The sequence below is a fragment of the Amblyomma maculatum genome, chromosome 11, assembly GCF_055883805.1.
Source record: "Amblyomma maculatum isolate TAMU_Amacu chromosome 11, ASM5588380v1, whole genome shotgun sequence".
Lineage (NCBI taxonomy): Eukaryota > Metazoa > Arthropoda > Arachnida > Ixodida > Ixodidae > Amblyomma > Amblyomma maculatum.
The window spans coordinates 75,310,271-75,334,424 of record NC_139354.1 but is presented as its reverse complement, the minus strand read 5'-3'; the positions used below and the strand labels follow the sequence as shown (position 1 = coordinate 75,334,424).

Here is a 24,154-nt window from a genome sequence, read left to right as displayed (position 1 = left end):
GCCGGTGCGCACATACAGGTAACTTTTAGTCTCACATAAAATATCCTCCCTAACCTCGTGAGCTAAAAAAACAACGAGGAAACGGAAGGCGAGATAGGAATCGTGCTGTTCACCAATTGGCTCAAAATTTCATCGCCCCAAGGTCACAAAACGGTCGTACAAAAAAAATGCTATCGAAATAACGAAGGCAAGCATTCTTTTTTCGCAAAATGTATGATATCTGTGAGCCACGCCAATAGAGACTTAGCCTATATAGCTCGAAGAGCAAGCCCTTTAAGTTGGGGGACTGTGCTGCAGCGGTGAAGCTTAATCAAATCCAGTAAATGGAGGAAGCGGGTTTTTCACTGAACAATACGGCATCATACTGACGGCACGCAGAGATGACACCCTCGCAAGCCCTTCGGCTTCATATAATCAGGTAACATTTTTTATTTATTTAGGATTGCTTCAATTAATATTCAAAACATACTCCAATGATCCTCTACGGAATTAAATATCACATATGAAAAATGTGTCTGTTAAAAACCGTCTTTGATGCACACAGGCGAACTAGTCAGCAGGTGTAAACACGCCTAAGGGTAACAGAAAAGTCATCCACAGAAGACGTCTATAGTGACATTTCAGAAGCGGACAGCGAAGCATTGTGTTATGAAAGCGATAGAGAGAGTAAACTTTATATATGCCCCGTCGGGGTGGCGCAGTGGTTGCGGCGCTCGACTAGTGTTTCCCAGGACACGGGATCGAATTCCGGCCGCGGCGGCCGCTTTTTGATGGAGGCGAAAAGCAAGGTGCCCGTGTGCTGTGCGATGTCAGTGCACGTTAAAGAACCCCAGGTGGTCGAAATTTCCGGAGTCTCCTCCACTATGGCGTCTCTCACAGCCAGAGTCACTTGGGGACGTTAAACACTACGGCGTCTCTCATAGCCTGAGTCGCTTTGGGACGTTAAACCCCACAAACCAACCAACCAACCAAACCAGTAAACTTTATTACTACAAATCAGTTACGTTGGTAGTTCATCCAGGTCCGGGAAAGCGTTGGCGAATAGAACTCTCCAGGCTTGGCCGATCGCCATGTTTCGTGAGTCTCGCCTGCAAGATAACATCCTTGAGTTAACAGTTGAGTCTACCCCCTTGTCCATCATCTTCATCATTATCAGCATCTTCAGGCTGACTATAGCTACTTCATGGCGAAAGCTTCGCCCATATTCCTCCAATTAATCCGGTCCTCTGCGAGTTGCATCCACTTGACTCCTGCCAAAACAAAAACTTTTTTTTTGCTTTTTTTGTGTTATTATTTTAGACATGCCCCTTGTTGCCTTTAGACAATTTTCAAGTGGCGGCGGGCCAGGTGGTGATTCTGTATATAACGGTATATTATAGACCAGCATCAGATGAATTCCAATCTCGGGCGTCTTCTAGGAATGACTGCAGTGGCATGAATGCGTCTTTTTGCAGCCGATTAATCAGCCGCGGACCTTTGGCTCTACCAGAAGTTTTGACGCCTCCCATGCTTGTGCCCCTACTCGCATGTGTGCTTAGTAACCGCGTTTGTTATCTAAATAGGTGATTGTCTTTTATGTCTCGCTAGGTCGTCATGTGATTAAACTTCTTTTTAGGCGCATAATGCCAACTTTGCAAGGTTCTCGTTGCTTCCACCAACAAGACCGGCTTCACCCGGAAACCATGACACAATTGAATAAATAGCAAATAAAAAGCAAATCGTTCGCCGAAGTGACAGTACAGGCGCTATCCCTTGTCGAACATCTTACGTTTCCACTGCTACGGCTTGACTGCTTTCAAATGTCGTAATGAAATAAGTGCACAATGTGTTTCTTCTTTTTGATCTTCGCGCATCTGCACCAGCTCAGATCATTGCAAAAACACGTATGTATTCCTCATCTGAGGTAGTTGAGGCTCATCTTGAGGATCAACGCAAAAGCGGCAATGGACAGACCACTGTCTGTTTTGCTCTAGTCTTCGAGATGAACATTAATCAACTATTCCTCTACATTACGCTGATCAATCTAAACTGTTTCACGGTCTGTAATCCGCACGTTCGTATAGTACGCACCCCTCAAATTTAGAGGCTTTCAGCAGAAAAGTTAGTATATGGCGCACCCTCGTATAGCATGCAGTTCATTTCACCAGTTAGGACGATGAGACGTGACTACAAATCCTTGCGCGACAGTGAAGAGATGCTCCATGCTAGTGAGGACATTCCCAATTCGTCAGGAATTATGAAAAAGGTAACTCGCATGCCCCGAAAAAACCTCTTGCAGAGGCATAGGAGCAACACTTTGTTTTCAGTAAACTCACTGGTTTATGAGGCAGCGCGGCTGAGACATGCTGTTCGTACTCATAATCGCTGCTCCGATAGATTTTCGGGCGTCGTGCTTGGGTGCTTGGGCGCCGGGCTTAGTACACGTACGAAGTAGACATGCTTGCTGTAGCAGCCAGACAAACACTCTAAGAACAGAAGGAGTACTAGAACTCTATTTGGAGGAGTTTTCGCTTGTCCCATATACGACTCCTTTTTCCAGAGTAAAAGAACTCTCTCTAGCCATAGAGTAATCGGACTCCACTGATGGAGTACTGCGCTACTCCTGTGAATAGAGTAAAGGCACTCCTCCAAAAGGAGTAAAACTACACACTGTAGTAGCGTCCCACAACTCTTCCAGGAGGAGTTCAAGGACTCCACTGATAGGAGTGCCTGTACTCCTTCAAGGAGTTTTATTTTACTCCTTCTGATGAAATTTCATGGCCTGTTTTACATATCCTACCATTTTTCAAACCAGTTCCAGCCATGTTTTGTAGGACTCACTTTGGCCATACCTTCCTCTTCAAAATGGTGCACAGTATTTCCCCTACACACTGTTCAATGGTGAATGAACAAATTTTGCTTCACTGTACAAACTTCAATATTTGTGACCAAATTTTTTCCACACTTCTTGCACCATACACACAACAGTCTGTGATGTGAAATCGGTGCTTCAATAAATAGGGATGCAAAAGCACGCTGATGACAGCTTTTATTTTCTCACAATTGCTGTGCATGCCAGCAATACATTTGGGATGTGCTCTGTGAGGTCTAGGCCCATCAGTGTTTTCGACACCACAGTCTACTTGACATTAGATGCCCAGAACACTGCTACAAGCCAAGTGATCTTGTGAGCAAAGTTTTAACCAAGTGATCCTGCCGCTCGACCACATCGCAGCTTGCCGAGCCGAGTGAAGCCGCTCAAGATATCCTTGCATTTTCCAGGTGCCTGCATATAGAATAAAAACAATGCAAGGAAGGTTAAAGCAAACTATTATAAGCAACTAAACATACTCCTAATCTCAAGTTTTCATTTTAACCTACAGCTAATGCAACACAACAAAACTTGGTGTGAAGGCCTGGGGTCGCCACCTAGGTATGCCCTAGCAGTGGCACATCATGACCAAGTGTAGACTTTTCATTCCAAATCATTAAACAAAGCTAGTGATCTAGAAATCAACATACCTCGTTTATTCTGACTGCCAATTTGCTATACCTCAAGTGGGAATACCACTATGCTAGTCCCTCAGAGGCTAAACACAAGCCTGGCCTGCTCTGAACCATTTGTTGCTCAAGAATTGGCTATGGATGTAGAACACATGCCGCTGCACTGGCGAACCTCCACTCCCTCTGGAGTTTACTGAGGCCGCTTCTGCAGAGTGGCATCCATCTACAACTAAAAACAGCGCTGCAGAATCTGAATTGGAGTAATGCAAAAGCACGGAATCTGCTGTTGGTTGCTTAATTCACTTATTGTTTACCCATTTTATTTGGTACTTTCAAATAGTGCGCCAATCCCTTCCTATGCCCTTCTTCAGCTAGACTTCCGGTTGGTTGTGTGACGTCACAGCCTCTAGCTCACATTATCCACTTCTTGTTTATTCATTTTAGTCTTTGGTACTTTCAAATTGCACAATCGCTTCATATGCCCTTTTTCAGCTCTATTTCCAGTTGCGTGACGTCACACCTTTGACGCCACTCTAATTGACTGCCTTAACTACTTTAGTCTGATACTTTGAAATTGCATGCTAATCCCTTCATATGCCCTTTTTTTAGCTCGACTTCAGGTTGTGATGTCACATCCTTGAAGTCACCTTAATTCACTGGTTTAATCATTTTAGTATTTGATACATTCAAATGTGGCGCCAAGCCATTAGCTAATGAGACCATTTTTGCCTTTACTGTTTCATTTTTTGCCTCTAATAATTACCTAATTACCTTAATGGCCTAATTTTTTTGCACACATTACATCACCCTCTATTGATTAACACCACTCATTAACCTCTACAATTTCTCAATCACTCACAATTGCTACGGACACAATTTTGCATGTTTTGCCTCTAATTAATTACCTTATAGGCCTAATTATTATTTCGGACACAACACTACGTCACCCTCTATCAATTGGACCACTCATTAACCTCTACCACTTCTCAATTACTCACAACTGCTGCAGAGAACTTTTACATTTTTTGCCTGTAATTAATTACCTAACTAGCTTACTGGCCTATTTTTCGGCAGCAACATTATGTCAGCCTCTATCGATTGACACCACTCATTAACCTCTCACGTTTCTTAATTACTCGCAACTGCTGCGGACACGATTTTGCGGGTGCGGTCTACGGACAGAAATCTGTGAACATAGTGAAGTAACGCTTTCGTGTTAATAACTTGAATGAATCCTTGAGTTTAGTTATATTTAGAATCCAGGTGAAGAAGGCTTTTGTGTCAAATATCAGGAAGGTCATAAAGGCACGTTCGGTGTGATGACTGCTCCTGAACCAGGCTAGCAGCGATATAGTGAATAAAATCATGAAGCAGATATTGCAGTTTCTTGTTTTTCATGCCATCCGTGACCTATACTGATTTCTGACACAGCCATTGCTATGGCGTTGAAATTGAAACAGATGATGGGAGAGATTGTATTATTTAGCAGCCATAAACAAATACTATGTGGTAATCCATGTATAGTCATGCACACTGTTACAAAGACAACACACAAAAAAATCGGGGGCACTTTAAACTCTACCTTAAGTGTATGATGGAGCACATTGGGGCTTCCATGTGGATTCTCATTCATGTACAGACACTTCACTACAGGCTAAATGAGTAACCCCACAATTTATTCTATTATGTTGTGCATACTCATTAACGCAGTTGTAAGCCATCACATTATGTTAGACCACATAAAGATATAGAGACCTGCTTTAACCAAGCCATTTGAACCTGCCTGAGTCACCTGGGGATGCCTGGTTGACTGGATCCAAAGAGCCTTGGATCCAGACAAAGACATGCTACCCCTAGGTCACTCGGGCACATTTAATGGCTTGGTTAAAGCCAGAATTCCTATCTGCCAACTTAGCCGTGTCATGTAGACTCGTGACGTGCACAACCACTGAGCAGTGTCCAGCCATGTCACCAGCCAACCACCACCTGCTAGAGATATGCCCATGATTTTTGCTCAAAATGCCTATATCAGACTATATCCAGAATAAAGCTAGGAATGCTGTGGCATTATTATGGTGTCTATACAATTTTAAGTTAATACTGCCACTCAGGCAAGACCATGACAACGTAAATTTTGAAGTGACGCTGCTTTTGTAGTAATGAAATCTATCAAATGACAAATTACATAAGGGAAGCCAGCAGCCAGCGAAACTAGAGAAAGCATAAAGCAACGTTTCCAATTTTTATTCATATTTGTCTTGTTTGTACCTACTGGCAGCCAGACATGCCAGGATTATTTTATGCTCGCTGCAGCCCTCCAACTAGCAGACAATGAAGAGGTGATATGGAAGTGAGAAATTTATGCACTATTTTTAAATTGACTAGAAGGACAGTTGAGTATCATGCGACATTTCTTTTATCCGAGGGCATCATAGGTGCTCTTAGCTGATCCATGGTGCCCACCTATGGTATCTTTTTCTTTGTCAGCTGTCGCTGCTTATATACGTATAATATGCATGTGGCACTCTTTCCCACCAGGCAACTGACAATTGCAGATTTCTATTTCATAATGAACTCACTGAACTCGGATTCCCTATATATCTTTGATCTGTCAAGTGCATAGCCTCGGCTTATTTTATGGTACCATTTAAGGACCTTCTCGAGTGTGACAGCAGATCATAGCCCTCAGTACATGCTCATGCATGCGCATTCATGCAAGCATATCGTCAGTGTGTGAAGCACAATCTGAGTGTATGGTATTTTATTTTTCAATGCAGTGGAAATGAGGACATGCTCTGGTAATAGCTCAGATGTATTTGAGATGTACCACATGCATGCACTATCATGTTTCACTTCAGTCATCAAAAAGCAATGTTTCTCAAATGGGAGTCACGATTTTAGGAGTCCACAAAACATATGTTAAAAAAAAATTGAAAGGTCATGCAATAGCTTTGACCCAGCTAGACACAGCTTTAAACCCCAGCTAGACACAGCTTTAAATGGCTAAAAGGGCGCAGGTTTAAAGCTGATTTTAGTTTCTCAAAGCTCAACATAAAAGGAGTGCGGAAACAGGGAGCATGAGAGAGAGAGCATCAATGGGATTTGTCGATGCCAGCATCGGTGATGCTCGAACTTTGGCTCCATTGCTGGATGGTAATGCAGTGCAGTCTTAGGAATCTATCTGGGGAAAAGAGGACACTATGTGGTAGAGCTGACACGACAGTGTGTCTGTTGCATGCCGTCATCCATGCACAACGTCGATAAGAATGTTTTTAATATGCAAGCACCTCTACCATAAATAAAACTTAAGCTGCACACCGCAGGTTTGAATTCTTTATGCAATTGGGGCTGGTACAAAAGCAGCCAATGGTGTGTGCCGTGCCATCACTGTGGAGAAACCGCTGGCATGACCAACGTGACAGTCCTTGCATGTTGGTGTCCATGCATAATGGCTCACACGGGGAAGATTGGGAACGAATAAAGTGATAGATAGTGCATGCATTGGTCATTTCTCAAATATTTGAGTGTTTTCCAAAACACGTCCTTTTTCCACTTTGCAGAAAAATGAAATGAAGATGTGAAAAATGAGTGCACTCATGATACTAATGTACATGTACGGATTAATGTGCCTTCCTGACTAAACACGGGGAGCTGCAATCCGCGCTAATGCTCGAGTATGGACTTGAGAGATGAAACGCATTTTACAAATCAATCGGCTTAATGCACATAGTATGACGCAAACATGTGCACTTTTAAATGGTGAGAAGAGATATGTTGCCCCACATACACAAAATAAGTAAACAATGGCAATGGAAAGACACACATGATGTCCATCACGAGTGGCAGAAATAAGCACTATCCTTGAGATTGTACGATATGTCGTGTTCAATGAAGTACCGCACATGCTCACCACTTCCATATCACCTCTGTCGTCTGCTAGCTACCCAAGCACAGCCCGCACTAAATCGTCCTTGTGAAAGTCTGGCATCCAGCAGCATATCGTCGAGAAAAAATGAACGCATTCTGGAGCAACTAAAAGTAGCCCCCCCCCCCCCTACACACACAAAAATGCAAGAGCTGGCTCCACGCTCGGGCGCCCCTTAGGCTAATGAAATAACATGAGTGCAGTCAAAAGATAGCACGTATGCGGAAACTAACAATAAAAAAGAAGAGTAAGTGTGACAAATGTCTCTTAAACGTAATTTATATTCATTATTTTACCTGTTTTTGCTGTGCTTTTTGTCATTTGTTTTTAATGTGACAGTATTGAAGGCCCCATTCTCCCCAAAATCTTGCATTATTGTTGACAATGTCGTGAGCAAATAGTCATAAGCAGGGTTCTAGCATTTGGTAATAAGCAGGTGACATTTTTGTGGGTCAGGCATTAATTTTTGGTGTTAGTTTATGTGGCATCATGAGGCCGCATGAGATGCAGAATTGCTAGGAGCTCCTTACGATTGAAAAGTGAGATGGCAATCAAGCCCCTCCGAGTCGCACTTTTGTACAATGTTGTTAAAGCAAATATATATATATCTATGTCAGGTTGTCTTTCAGATAATGTGGTAGCTTATCACTGTATGCTAATAAATGTTTGAAATAAATGGATCAGTGACGAAGCAACTAGCAGCATACCCTTAAAGGCAGACTTTAGGTATCCCTGCAGGTTTTAAAGTTAGGTTTAATTTATTTTTCCGAGATTTCTTAACACCTGCTTTCCTTCCGGACTTGGTTTGCATTTGTAGCACTGCGTCGATTTAAGGTGGTCTCTGTTCCTGCAAGGGTGGAAAAATAAGCTAGCTGGTAGTTCATCTCTGGGGAAAAAAAAAACAGCACACTCTTGAGACAAGGACAAAGCGCTGTGTTGTCATCTCTTTCTTTGTCAATGTCTTAGGAGTGCGGTTTATTTTTTCCCAAGCTCTCTATTCTTACTGAGTTTTTTCATTCCACCCCAGATGCATTACCTACAGCAATGAAGAAGATGAATTTGTTTATTCATTATCGCCTATTGTTGTTTTTATTTTTTTTAAACCTAATTTAACAGCTGCCACATGTGTGTGTATTCGATATGTCAGACTAAAGAGAAAATCCTCGACAGCTTGGTACCAGTGAGTACTTATGGAACTTGTTGGTACTGGTTTCACTACTTTTTTGTAGCTCTGAAGTAGACCCCACCTATATTGGCCTCAGCTATAACAAATGCTTATTGTGAACGAGGGTGGAGCTACTGTCAAAATATGTGTTTATAGCCTTGAGTTTGAGACAAAAAGAACTACTGAGGTCGCCCTGCTTTGTTATAACGAACAACAATGCACCATAAAGTCACCCTACTGTCAAAACATGCATGAAGATCAGAGTACATCCTAACTCCCATTATCATCCTCAAAGAAAGTGTCGAGCATGCAAAAAACACTGCAAGAAACAATAAATCAGAAGCACTAGTAAAGTTAACCACTGCCCGTGCACATGCTTACAGGCTACAAGGTCAATCACTTGGTCCGTCAGTGTGCCGGCTAGGCAAAACTTCTGAAGTGTGAGCAGAATCAGGGTAGCAGCAGCTTCACTCATGCTATTCTACACTGGCAGTGATCAACCACTAACAGGGTTTTAAGAAGTTTGAATACGAGCCACGAAGTATGCTTTGTTAGCCGAACTGGTAACATGACAATGTGTCACCTGCCCAACTGGATCTGCACCTTCTTAATTACTGGAGCGTGCAGATAGCACACACAGCAAACAATCTGCACCTCTCCTTTGTAGGTAGAGCAGTGCACATTCATCAATTGAAACTAGACAGCAGCCGATGGTGTTATGCTAAAGAGCCACTTCCTACCAGGCTTGTTGGTATGTGCAGATCTACTTGTGCAGAAAGGTTGCTTCAAAAGTAGAGCAACGGCGACTGGGTTGCAGTTTATTTAAAGCTCGATGTGCAGCTAGAATGCTTTAAACAAAAACTATGCGCACAATTGATGTTCTGCATGCACATGTGCTTGGTTAGCCTTTAACTGTTGAGGGTTGATGACAAAAACACCGACCCACCTTACCACCAGCTGTCGTGAACACCTCAACTGCTTTATTATTGCATTCCTGAAGCGGCACACCCACAACCAATGACTGCATCAGGCGCCGGAATGCTTGGATATCTGACTTTATTCGTATTTAGCAGTAAACAAAAAGACAATGTGAAGGTGTATGTATCTATAGATAGCTCTGTTGCTGACTTTCAGTGGTCAGTTTAAAGAATGTGTAAAGGCCAGCACTTTTCCACGTGCGTATGTCCATAATATTTAATAAGGGTTACATTTTTCATTCAGAACTGATACTGGTGTCTTTCTAATGCACTGTTAATGTGTGGTAAAAACTGCAGATTCAGTTCTTACAAAATTAATGCAGTCATGTGATTTATTTCCCAGCAGATGGCTGCGGTTTCACCCACAGAGCACATATATGGCAATTTTGCAGTGATCTTAACTGAAGGTGTAAGGAAATAGCCTCATGAAAATGCAAGCAATTAGCTGAAAGAGCATAACAAGACCACTGTAAAGACAAATTGCTTTACGTTGCTAGTGGGGACGCAATAAGTATGCTTATTACGGTTGCCTGTGCATAGTGTCACTTTCCCTAGTAGCCTGAAATAACAGACGGATGCATTGCTACAGGCAGACAACAAATATCTTTCAGCAGGGTGGTAAGAAGGGAGAGGTAGACTGCAGACTATCTTTGCATAATGCAGTCTAGCACTTTGCCGAGTGTAAATAATACTGAGAAAGGGCAACCCTTTTATGCAATACATTTTCTCAAAAAGCCTAAACGACCTGATCATCCATACCAAAGAAATATAGAGTGCCTTTTACACTCGACTAAGGGCTACAATTATGTATGAGCCACTTCTTGTAAATTTAGAACCTGTTATTTGCAAGGAAATGGAATCTGCATAGTACAGTGGCACTGCATACACCCCGAGGTACTGCCCCTGCCTGTTGCCATCATTATCATCGTCTAGCTCTGTGGCATATAAAGAACAATTCAGACACATCTGTACTTTGCGCATGGCAGCAGTCAACCACGTAATGACACCATGAGGTTAGCTTGGAGTGTCACTTTAGCCTGTCTGTTTGCGTATTTTCAAATCTTTGCATGTGATGTCCCCAGATGCTGTTGTTGTTCAAAGGTTCAAATATATGGGTATTTGGGATGCAGAGCCTGTAATTGATTACTTCATATACCAGGAAGATGAGGAGCCAGGTTTTAGTACTGCAGACAACAATAGCAAGAAACAAGAATAAGAGCTGGGGCGGCCCTTACCCCATCGGTAACATGCCGATGGGAATCTTAAGAAGACATCGGACCCGCCACATGCCCGAAGTGTTCCACACCAGCTGCAGAAGTGGATGTTCGCCACCTGCTGTGCACTTGTGCAGGGACCATCAAGGACAGATTCTGCAGGAAGTAGGACTAACTGCAACAAGGAAAGAGGACTTATCCAAATGGCTCACCGACAACGATAAGAGCAAAAGCCTTCTTCGGTTACTTATGGAAAACAATTTAGATGGGTTTTTATAATATGCCTTATGGCGAGCTTGCGGAATAAAAAAAACCTAAATGTATGTGCAACTAGCCAGATATAGCATCATACTGTACTGCACAGCTGATTCCACCAAATATATTTGCAAAATTGACTGATAATTGCTACTTTCATGCAAGATCCACACACTGCCAAAATAATGAAAAAAAAAAGAAGTTATATCTAGCAGAGTGTAAAAGTTTTAGGACTGCCACCACTTCCTTTTTTGCATGATGCTTGCCATACCAAATTCAGTAAGCACCCTGACCCTGTCAAGCTAACGTCTAAGCTCTCTGGAGTGCTTATGTTCTTTTGACCGAGTCATTGGTTGTGGATAAGCCGCTGTAGCAACGCAATAATATAGTAATCGAGGTGTTCACAACAGCTGGTGGTAGGTAGGCTGGCATTCTTGTCATTAATCCTGAATAGTCAAAGATACTGCAGCAATGCTACCAAGCACATGTGCATGCAGAACATACATTATACATGTAATCTTTGTGTAATGCACTCCACCAGCCCAACAACCTTTAAGAAAGGTGATATCGGATCGCTGTTGCTTGAACCACAAAGCAACCTTTCGCTCAATTACGTCTGCACAGACTAATAACACACTGCTCTGCCTACATAAGAAAGGTGCAGACTATTTGCTATGTACTGCCTACAATCTGCAGTAGTGGAGAAGGCAGAGATCCAGCTAAGAAGGTGATGCATTGCAATGTGACCAGTTGGACCAACACAGCATACTGCGTGACAAGTATTCAAACTAATTAAAACCCTGTCAGTGGTTCATTTCCTGGCAGTGTAGAGAAGCTGCTGCTACCCTAATTCTGCTCACACATCAGCCCTTGCACACATACACACTGAGTGGCTGACCTCGTAGCCTGTGGGTATGTGGTCGGGCGGCAGTTAACTTCACTAGCAATACCTACCGCCTTATTGTGCATACTAGACACTTTCTTTGAGAGTGATAACGGAAGGTAGGATATGCTCTTATGTTCATGCATGTTTTGACAGCGTGATGACTTTACGGTGCATTGTTGTTCAATATAACAAAGCAGGGCAACCTCGGTCGTTCTTTTTATCTAAAACACAGGGCTATAGACATAAGAAAAAAAATATAATACCACAACATTAAGTGATAAGGCATAAACAAAGAGGCATGTCCTTCTTCATTACTGTAGGTCATGCATCTGAGGTGAAATGAAAAAGCTCAGTAAGAACAGAGAGCTTGAGAAAAAATAACAGCGCATTTTTGAGACATGAACAAAAAATGACAACACAGCTCTTTGTCGAGTGTGCAATCATTTTTTCCTTTCCCAATATGAACCAGCAACTAGCCCGTCCTTCCACCCTTGCGAGAAATGAGACTACCTTAAATTCACACGATTATAAATGAAAACCAAATCCGGAAGGAAAACAGGTGCTAAAAACAGCCCTCGGATAAATAAATTAAAATGAAGACCTGGGGGGATACTTAAAGTCTGCCTTTAAGGGCATAATGTGGTAGTGCGACTGTCTCCAGTCTGCATTTCTACAAGGTGACCCTCCTTTTCGTACCTGCATACTGCTATTAGCTTCGTCACTGATCCATTTATCTCAAACATTCATTAGCATACAGTGATAAGCTACCACATTATCTGAAAGACAACCTGACATAGATATATATATACCTGCTTTAGCAACATTGTACAAAAGTGCGACTCGGAAGGGCTTGGTTGCCATCTCACCCTTCAATCATAAGGAGCTCCAGGCAATTAGGCATCTCAGGCGGCCTCATGATGACACACAAACTAACACCAAAAATCAATGCCTGACCCACAAAAATGTCACCTGCTTATTACGAAATGCTAGAACCCTGCTCATGACTGTTTGCTCACGACGTTGCCAACAACAATGGAAGATTTTGGGGAAACGTGGCCTTCAATACTGTCACATCAAAAATAAATGACCAAAAACACAGCAAACACAGGTAAAATAATGAACATAAATTACGTTTAAGAGACATTTGTCACGCTTACTCTTTTTTATTGTTAGTTTCCGCATACGCGCCGCCTTGTCACTGGGCTTAAGTTATTAGCCTAAGGGGCGCCCGAGCGTGGAGCCAGCTCTTACATTTTTCTGCGTGTATGGGGGGGGGGGGGGGGGTTCATTTTTTTCTCTGATGATATGCCGCTGGATGCCACACTCTCACAAGGATGATTTAGTGTGGGTTGCGCTTGGGCAGCTAGCAGACGACAGAGGTTATATGGAAGTGATGAGTATGTGCGGTACTTCAGTGAACACGACATTTCGTACAATCTCAAGGATAGTGCTTATTTCTGCCAGTCGTGGTGGACATCTTGTCTTTCCATTGCCATTGCTTACTTATTTTGTGTATGGGGGGCAACATATCTCTTCTCACCCTTTACAAGTGCAGATGTTTGCATCATACTATGCTCATTAAATCGATTTATTTGCAAAATACGTTTCATCTCTCAAGTCCGTACTCAGCTTATTTTACTTGACTTGCTGTATGAGGACCTTCTCGAGCATTGCCGTGGGTTACAACTCCCAGTACGTACTCGAGAAGGCACATTAATAAGTGCATGTAGCGTGTTTGCCAAAAGTAACCAGGCTGCATGTTTTGCTTCTTGCTTGTATTCTGAAGCTAACATGGATCCCCTGAGGATCATAACTTTTTGGTAAGTGAAGACAGGAGCTCTCATTTATTTTGCACCAATTTACAGCATCAGAAGTTTTATGAGTTCTCTGCTAACCGACTGAGAAGCAGAACACGCAGCCTGGTTACTTCTGGCAAAGACGGTACATCAGTATCATGAGTGCATTAATTTTTCACGTCTTCATTTCATTTTTCTGCACAGTGAAAAAAGGAAGTGTTTTCGGAAACACTCAGAAATATTTGAGAAATGCCAAATGCATGCACTATCTATCACCTTATTTTTTCCCAATCTTCCCCGTGTGAGCCATCATGCATGGAAAACAACGTGCAAGGCCATACTGCCACGCTGGTCATGCTAGCAGTTGTTCCCCACAGTGAAGGCATAGCACACACCATTGGCTGCTTTTGTACCAGCCCCAATTGCATAATGAATTCAAATCAGAGGTGTGCTGCTAAAGTTTTATTAAAGTAGAGGCGCTTTCATATTAAAAACATTCTTATTACTGCGGACAGGAGACTATGCACGGTGGAGCGTCGTCTGAAACGCAGGCTGCAATATCAAATGACATTTTTTTTTCTTTGCAGTAAGGGGGGGGGGGGCAAGGGAGGGAGGGAGTTGATTGACTCAGTGGCCGACCTTCAGACGAAAGCGCTTGATGAAGATGCTACTCCACAAAAGCAATATAGAATAAGGCATGTTTTCTACAGCATAAGGCACGGTCACAGTCAGCTTATCAGCTTTAGCTTATCGACGCATGATTTGTCGCATTACACTGGCGATGACGCCAGCACGACCAGTGGTCACCTATCACCGTAGTGTGAGGTTTTCGGCCCCGCGACACCGACGGAACTGATCAACGGAAGGTCGTCAAGAGGTACTGCTTTGTTTAAAAGTTTTGTCTGCTCCTTTAATGTTGCAAGGTATGCTCTCGCCTCAAGGTAATGCTTTGTTACTCTTAGCTTTTGGACCGAAAGAGCAACGGCAATACCTCAGCAATCAGGAACATATTGCTAACCCCTCCCCACTTTCGTGGCGCGGGTACACGGCAGGAAGAAATGGACAAGTACCTTTTTATATGCGTGAGCGCTTGTTGCTAAAACAAGCTAAATCTCACAGCGTAAGAATAATATGCTTCTGATTGTATGCTGAATTATACAGCATGAGCCCGTCCATTTCAGCCTCCTCGGCAATCTCTAGACGAAGCCCAAAACAAGTCCGAGGATCACTAAAGTCGCATATTATAGTAAAGGCTTTCCAAAGAAAAGAGAATATGCGAATAAAATATTTTTGCTGAAAAAAAAAAATCTGTGACCACCATCCAAGCATGAATGCAAAAGTGCAACCTACATAGCCTATATCGCGAATAGCAGACGACATGGGTATGATATCTCATGACGTCAGCAGCCAATGGTTGCCAGACCAGAAAGCCAATATTAATAATAATAAAAATTATTTTTAAAACTATCTGCTGCAACGAATGAGCTCAAATTTCGAGGATTTATAATTTAACGTGTGAGGAGTGAAATGCAATAACTAGTTTATGCTCAGTTGTTAGCTGTCGTGACCACCTTAATGAATCAAGTGAAACGTGATAGTGCATGCATGCGTTACATCTTAAAATATTTCTGAGCAATTACCAAAGTATGTCCTTTCCACTGCGCTACAAAAGTAAATACCGAACACTTGGACCGTGTGTCGCATGCTGACGATATACTTGCATGAATGCGCATGCCTGAGTGCACAGGGAATTGAGGTCTGCTCTCACGCTCGAGAAGGTCCTCGAACAATGCTGTAAAATAAGTTGATGCTAGAACTTGACAGATAAAATATAATTTGCAAATCCGAACTCATTAAGCTCAATATGGAATGAACACCTGATCTTGTAAATTATGTGATGGGAGACAATGTCACACACATACAAAATATGTATGCGGCGACAGTTAAAGATGTAATAAATGAGCACTGCAGATCAGCTGAAATGAGCACCTGCCTGCACATTATTAAAGACACCCTAAAAACAAAAGAAAATTTCACCTGAAGCTCTGCGGTCCTAGTCAATAAAAACAGCCGCAGACATTCCTCACCTCCCCATCACCTCTCCGTTGTTTGCTAGTTGGATGCGAGCAGCCAACATAAAATCATCCTGGCAAGTCTAGCAGCCAGCAGGTAGCCCGGAACTGTCCACCTGAAGAAAGACTAACGCCAGAGCAACCCTAGTAAACAAATGGCTGGGCTGTACTCAGGCGACCTGCGGACAGTGGATAATCTAAGAGGCCCACTGATATACACAATGACAGTCAAGGAAAGAATACATATCATCAAATATAAAGCAAAGTCGACTAGTGTATTACAAAAAAAAACAGCATTGAAGAACTGTGATTGAGTCCCCTTGAGTACAATTACATGTTTGGGAACAGAACAGATACAGTGACTTATAAACAAGAATTACTGATTCTCATGTGCTGCCAAGCAGAAGCACACCTGCTAGAAGGGCACAAGATCAACCAGTTCACTAATTATTGCCATTACTTAACAACACAAGACAATGACAACAAAATTATTAAACCAAGCATTGGCTGGAAGTGCTTGAGAACTCTACGCTCAATCAGTGTCACATGCTGCATGGCAGCAATAGCAATAAATCAGTTGTCAAAATAAGGTAGTGATCCATTTTATGCAATTACCTACACAGATCATTCTCTCAAGATTAAATAAGGAGTGCAACAATTAACACACACATAGCATGGAAGGTAATAGTAGACCTGTAGTAACAGCACTTAGCCACAAAGTGATTGGTCAAGAGGTTGTACATGGGTTGAATAGCATGCCCACATCTGCTACACTGTTCTTTAAGGATGTTACTCCACATTAGCACACTTCAGATGAACAGGCAGCATGAGTAGACAAACGGCCTTGCTCATATTTTATGTTCTGAAGACTGTCCTATACAGCAAACAATTGAAGAAATGCAATTTAAACACTGGCCAAACACACTCATTTATGGATCGTTCATTTCTCACTTTCTGATGTGAATGCTTTTTCAATCTGTAAAATGGACAGTTATCAACATGCATTGCTTAGAGCTTCAGCTTGGCTACGGACCTATAAGGCTGCCGCGATACCTCAAGCGACAAGATTCTGAATTAGAGGGACGTCACTGGACAGCGCACTACAGAAAAGCAACTGGAGTGGCTGAGGCTTCAGAGGGCATAATCATACATACTTACCGGGATGAAGACCAAATCAAAGATGCTTCCCACTATCTCACCAAAAAGCAATCAAAAAGAATTTACAATTTGTTGCCTCTGTTAGTGACAGCCTGTTCATAACAGGGGGTGAGACAAGGGCTGCCCTGAGCCTTAATGTGTCAGATAAATTTATTAGGCAAAGGCGTGACAAAGCAGGATTCAGATAGGATGGCTACACAAAAGCCCTAACTTTAAGGCAGTACTGGGTGGGCCTGTACTGGGTGGGCCTAGAAACAAAAAGAGTGCTGCCTAGTTGCTAAAAAGTAAATGATTATACTTTTGTCTTTTGACCTGTTGCTTGCTTTCTTATATACCATGTTTGCTTAGCTGCCAAGGCTGTAACTTTCATTAAATACTGCTATTTTAAGGTACGATCCCCTTTATGTCAATAGCCTCAGGCCAAGCACTCAAAAATCCTTAAACATGTGAAGGGGGGAGGGGGGGGGAGGTTACCACAAAGACAGCTTCTCACCTCTTCCCTGCATTGATGGTCAGCTGAGCTCCCAAGCTGATTTTGTAATCATTGCCACCAGCTCCTTTCTCGCCTGCTAGAAGGACCTTGCAAGGATAGAAAAAGTTGTCGGGCTAATGGTGTTGATTCATGATTGACAGTGCTTAATTAACCACACGGACAGAGTAAACACATAAAAGACAAACACAGGCTCTGAACTTTAACCTTATTCTGGAACCACCGATACTCTGCTTATATACCCATAAAGGCACCGACTAGTGGTGATTTTTGACACTTGTGACAAATAAAAACAAAAAGAAGTACCGTAAGAGCAAACCCGAACAAGGGGAGAACAAAATAGGCGAATCATTTTTTAAGCCGCCAACACGTGGAACAACGGACTAATAACAGCAAAAAAAAGGAAAAAGAAATGCAATGGTAACAGAAAATGGGTAACAGAGGTAAGCTAACAATTAACACAGCAAAACGCACGAGATGAAGTACACTAAAACTGAAAGAAAAGGTGCATGACAAGAAAGATGAAGCCAACAATTGACCGCTAAATGCAGAAGATGAGCACTAAATAGCTAAAACAAAGCAGATGAGGGAAATGCTCATGAGCAACAAGGGTGAAGTCCACAATTAAATTGCGAAAGGATGAAGATGAGGTGCATAAAACGAAACAATAAAGATAAAATGTCAAGAAATGCATTCAACAAATGTTATAAAGCTAAAACCAGGCTAGATTAGAGAAATCCATAAAGAAAGGCAATCATTTTTTCCAAGAGTGAAACGGAGAGGGTGCTAACACAGTCATCCTTGAGCCTCAAAATCTTGGCAGCTTTAACTATTTCATGTGTCAGCTTATACCAATGTGTTTTTAAGTTTTTTTTTCGAAGATTGGGTGGCATGGCTTCTTTGAGTCAGTTCCTGCAGTGGACGGGCAGATTCCTGGGAGATATACCTGATAAGTCATTTTAATGCTCCATTAGCCTTCATCGGCCAGTTTGGTCCATGTATAGCTTACGGCAAGTGAAAGGCTTAGAGTGAGCGCCTTCCGCACGTGCTGCTAAGGATTTTCTGCGCTTCTTAGTGCGGCCTCTTTCTTATTAATTTTTTTGCTTTTCTTTTTCATTAACCATTCACCAAAGCTGCAATAGTTGCTCGGGGGCAGAAAACAACGTCAACTCCTGCTTTCTTTTCACTCGTCGTAAAGTTGTGCGAAATTTGGTGCATGTAAGGAATACCTGCAACATTATCACGTTGCCTATGTGCTTCAGCCAGTCGTTCAGTTTTTGGCACTTGGTGTTTTTCAGCACTTTTTCTGCGACAGTGGAAAGGACTTGTAACGGGTACCCTGATTGCGTGAGCCTGCATACCTTTTTCAAGAAGCTTTCTTGCAATTTGTGCTCGCATGACTTGTTCAAGGCATTGACAAGGGCAGACTGGATGATATTTCTTCTAACCAGCTTTGAACGAGCGGAGTCATATGATAGGAAGGGCTTGTTGCCCCTTGGTTCAAATGCCCAGCTCACGTGACTGGGTGTATAGATGCTTAGTTCCAGGAAGCACATGGAATCATTGTCTGGAATTTCTTGCTTTAATTCAAGGGGAGCCAGGATACTCTTAAAGACACTCAAAACTTCAGGTACTTCATGAAAAAAGGTTTCTACGTCACGGTCTAAATTAACTAAGAAGTCGTCCCGAAAGCGGAAAATTTTTTGAATTTGTGAGTTTTCAAAGTGATTCCTGAGACTACTGTCATGCATAACTAAGAACAGATCACTGAGCAAGGGAGTAAGTAATACATGATATGATGCAGATCCCGTGCTTTTGGATAAGGTGTGAATCATTCCTTTCTGCAAATGTTTATTTTAGATACACAGAAAGCAATTCTAAGAGACCATCTACAGAGACACCACACTCACTCTGGGAGGATATGGTTCCATGTCAGTCAATAGCTTTGCGAACGCATTTCATGAGGTCCATCTTGAGGTATAGAATAAAACAAGCCTTTTGCATTTATAGAAAAGGCATGATAGGCTTTGTTTCTTTTCCCGTTCAAAAACCTAATGACTACATCTGCATTCTTTACCAGAAAGGGATAATCGATAAAAAGCAATTTCAGGTTGCCATGCAAATACATAGTGATGTCTTGCTGCCAGATATACCTCTCGTGCCCCTGTGCGTTATTGTTTCGGAGGATACCTGGCAGAAAGACGTCGCTATGTATTTGCAAGGCAACCAGAAATTGCTTTCTATCGATGACACCTTTCTGGTAAAGAATGCAGATGAAATCATTAGGTCTTAGAACTGGAATAGAAAGAAAGCCTACCGTGTTTTTTCTACAGATGTTAAAATTACTTTATTCTATACCTCAAGATGGGGGACCTCATGAAATGCGTTTGTGAAGCTATCGACAAACCTGGAGCCGTATCCTTCCAGAATGAGTGTGGTGTCTCTGTAGATGGTTTCTTGGTTATGCTTTCTGTGTACCTAAAATCAACATTTGTAGAATGGAATGGTTTACACTTTATCCAAAGTCACAGGATCTGCACTGGATCATGTATTGCCCCGTTATCAGTGATCTGTTCTTAGCTATGCATGACAGAAGTCTCAGGAACCATTTCAAACACTAACAAGTTAAAAATATTTTCTGCTTTGTGGATGATTTCTTAGTTCTTTTTGACTGTGACAAGGAAGCCTTTTTTTTCATGAAGTACCTAAAATTTTTAGTGTCCTTAAGAGTGCCCTGGCTTCCCTTAAATTTATGCACGAAATGCCGCACAATGATTCCATGCACATCCTGAAACTAAGAATCTTTACACCCAGTTCTGTGTGCCGGGCATTTGGACCAAGGGGAAACAATCCCTTCCTAACATGCAACTCCGCTCGTTCCAAAGCTGGTCAAAAGAAATATCATCCAGTCTGCCCTTGTCAACGCCTTGAACAAGTCATGTGAGCACAAATTGCAAGAAAGCTTCTTGAAAAAGATATGCAGGCTCACGCAATCAGGGTACCCATTACAAGTCCTCTCCACTGTCGCAGAAAAAGTGCTGAAAAACACCAAGTGCAAAAACACAACCACTGGTTGAAGTGCACAGGCCACGCAAAATGGTTGCAGTGATACGTTGCATGCAGCAAATTTCCCACAACCTTACGATGAGTGAAAAGAAAGCAGGAGTTGACGTTCTTTTCTGCCCCTGAGCAACTATTGCAGCTTTCGTGGATCGTTAATGAAAAAGAAAAGATGCCGCACCAAGAAGCACAGAAAACCCTTAGGAGCATGTGCAGAAGGCGTTCACTCTAAGCCTTTCACTTGCCGTAAGGTATACATGGACAAACAAGCCGATGCATCAATAAAAGGCTAATAGAGCATTAAAATGACTTCTCAGGTATATCCCCCAGGAATCAGCCCGTCCACTGCAGGAACTGACTCAAAGAAGCCATGCCACCCAATCTTTGAAAAAAAAAAAAAACAGTGTTAAAAACACATTGGTAAAGCTGACACATGAAATAGTCGAAGCTGCCAAGATTTTGAGGCTCAAGGATGATTGTGTTAGCACCCCCTCCACTTCACTTTTGGAAAAAGAGATTGCCTTTCTTTATGGACTTCTCTAATCTTAGCTGGTTTTAGCTTTGTTACATTTGTTGAATTCATTTCTTGACATTTTATCTTTCTTGTTTGGTTTTATGTACCTCATCTTCATCCTTTCACTATGTTAATTGCTGACTTCACCCTTGTTGATCATGCGCGTTTCGTTCATTTGCTTTGGTTTAGCTATTTAGTACTGCTTGTGTTCTGCATTTGGCAATGTCAATTGTTGGCGTCATTGTCGTTGTTCATGACGCTTTTTTTTTTCCAGTTTTAGTGCACTTCATCTTATGCGTTTTGCTGTGCTAATTGTTAGTTTTACCTCTGCTACCCATTTTCTGCTCCCCTTCCACATTTTTATTTTTTTTTTGTACTTATTAGTCCACTTTCCATGTGTTGGCGGCTTAAAAGATAACTTGCCTATTTCGTTCTCTCCTCGTTCGGGTTTGCCCTTTCGGTACTTCTTTTGGTTTTTATTTGTCACATTAGTTTTTGTTGCCACAAGTGTCAAAAATCGCCACTTGTCTGTGCCTTTATGGGTATATAAGCAGAGTATTAGTGGTTACAGAATAAAATTGAAGTTCAGCACCTGTGTTCGTCATTTATGTGTTCTTTACTCTGGCCGTGTGGTTAAGCGCTGTCATTCATGGCTTACAAGAATGGGCATTTTCTGCCGCAGCATTCTTTCCCTATCCTCACGGCGCACATTGTGAAAGTGCACCTTGAAAAGCTTTGTAGCCCATTACACTAGCTTGGCTTCCTAAGGTCGCTGATATGAAAGCCACTGAAAACATTTCAGGCATTAAAAGCCAATTTGCAAAAAATGCAATTTGCAATCCACACTGGAAATTCTAATGAGTTATGGAAGGCCATCAAAAGTGCGTGGAAAGAGCTGAAGCAGATGCAACACTGTCGTGCCAGTGCTCTATGACTCCTTGCCATGCCAAGTCTGCTGTCATAGAGCTCGGCGATGACTTCCTCAGCTACTCAACTTCCTGTGTGCAGTCAACATTGGTCCCCACCCTCATTTTCTTTTTTTTTTGTGTGTGTGTGTTTCAGCAAGCACGCAGCAGGTCACTGAAATGTTTCCAGATTTTTTTTTTAGATGTAGGACATTTTGCATTATTTTGCACAGCAACAAAGAATATTCTTTATTACTCGACAATTAATTCGTGAGCCGTTCTTAGCAGCTTCTCTTTCTTATGAGCATGACCTAAATAGCAACTTTACTTTTTTGAGGTTTCAAAGTGGCTTTATAACAGCATGTCCATGCTGCAGCTATAAAAAAAGTATGCATACTGTTTATAAGTGACTTTTCTGCAGAAGAAAAAAGTATGCGAGGAAGTGAAAAATGAACAATTCATTTTCTTCGGATTAACTCACGATTACTTCCTTGATTGGCTGCTACACAGGACACTAATCTTCAGAACATAAAGTGCAAGCAAACACATTCGCATACTCAAGCTGCTTGCCCATCTGAAGTGCCCTAATATGCAATGACGTCCTTAGAGAGAACAGCCTAGGAGACCATGGCAACAGCTGACTGCACTTTGTGGGCATGTGCTTAGCCTAAGGCCGCGGTTCCTCCACTTGTACAGCATAGGTAGGCAAATAAAGCATTTATCACCATTAATCATGGTAGTGCCTTTTGAGAATCATGTGACGGAAGAACACACTTACGAGCTTAGTGCTGTTCACGGGACGCCTTTAGCAACCAAGCAAGCATCCACCCTGAGCAAGCAGCTGTCTTCCAGGAGAACATTTTCAAAAACGTCTATGTCAGTGTACACCTGGAAGTGCAAGGAACAAAACTGTAATTCCTCACTCAACCGGACGTAAACGTGACTGCCGATGCATATTTGTGATGATAAAAAATGGAAGTTATTGAAGTATGTATGCACAAGAACACATACTTCTGTGTCTACGGAAGAAAATTAGCGGTTACAGCACTGCCAAAACAAATAGCGCCTACGCGCCTCCCATGTTCGAACAAGCGACAATGCCACTGCTCCCAGTACAAGAAAATAGCGCTTGGTAAAACTGAGGCTTCAAAATATGTGCTAATGAACAGAAGTCTACACGCTTTTGCGCGTATTTTAAACTTGCAGTTGCGGAAAAAAAAAATAGAAGCGAACCTTACCTGAATGACTCCATTATTGTCCGGAGACCGTTGATGCCGTTGGCGAGCGAGCATTGAAAGCAAGTTGCAGGTCATATCCTGTGTGCGCGCTGCAAATGGTGAACACTGCGAAGGCTTGAGGCTTGCGATGCATTTCATAATGATATAACAAGGTAGTTTAAGAGGTCAAGCCGGCGGTAATAAAGGATTGCTAAGCGAAATACGATGCAACTGACAGGCTGCAAGAACAAACAACGCACAGCTAACGCAGCGCTTGAACTGAACAAGGAGAGCAACAGTTGCGCAACGCTAAAAAAAAAAATAAAAAAGAAGAGGGAGCATGAATTTGATAACTATATTTGTAAATGCATAAATTATTTTCAAATAATAAAGTTCATTTGTGAAGTTAGTGGTCGTAGGTTATTCGTTTCTTCACGTAATTTTGTTTTGAGCAGTTGACAGTTTCGTAGTTGAAAACAGTAGCAGACGACACGCCTAGAAGCCTTTACCCTTGATAGCTGATTACTACTATTTAATGCGGTATCACGCAGACAGGAGGAAAAAATGAAAAAGAAGCCTGCTTCAATGTCCAATACGGACACTTGTGCTGCCCGAGCAACAATCGAAACATGTGTGGTACGGAAAGTTATAATTTCTTTATCGCAGGAGTAAAACAACCTTTAACGCTATCTAAATCTGCAGGAGTAGAATGTTCACTTTACTCATTTTTTCTTGGAAGATTGAAAGGCCATTTCACTCTTCCTCGCATATGGCAGGAGTAAAGTGAGATCTGCAGGAGTAATTAGGCTGTTTGACTCTTGAAATAAGAGTACCAGTTCTTAGAGTGAAGTTCGAAATGGCAACTGGAATTCAGACTGCTTTTTCTGGCAGTGTGGGAAGGAGAGGGTCACGGATGTGGCCTGCTATTGGAGTTTTATATTATAATGTTTGAGGCTGTGAGAAATATCTGTTTCGTAATAACGGATATCGAGATCGCCGGTCGTTATGTCATAAAGTTTACCTGTGAACAGTGTGCA

At 42.1% G+C, this 24,154-nt stretch overlaps 1 long non-coding RNA gene across 2 annotated transcripts; it reads right to left on the bottom strand.

Moving 5' to 3' along the window:
• Nucleotides 1–3,011: 3,011 nt before the first annotated feature.
• LOC146174190 (uncharacterized) lies at nucleotides 3,012–23,396 on the bottom strand. Of its 2 annotated transcripts, XR_014702084.1 has the most exons (3): nucleotides 23,139–23,396; nucleotides 22,679–22,788; nucleotides 3,012–3,265 (listed from the first exon to the last, which is right to left on the bottom strand). It is a non-coding gene; the product is annotated as an uncharacterized LOC146174190 (long non-coding RNA). The 2 variants fall into 2 exon arrangements; XR_014702085.1 differs by lacking the exons at nucleotides 22,679–22,788; nucleotides 23,139–23,396 and adding an exon at nucleotides 15,789–16,180.
• Between the last annotated feature and the right edge of the window lie 758 nt (nucleotides 23,397–24,154).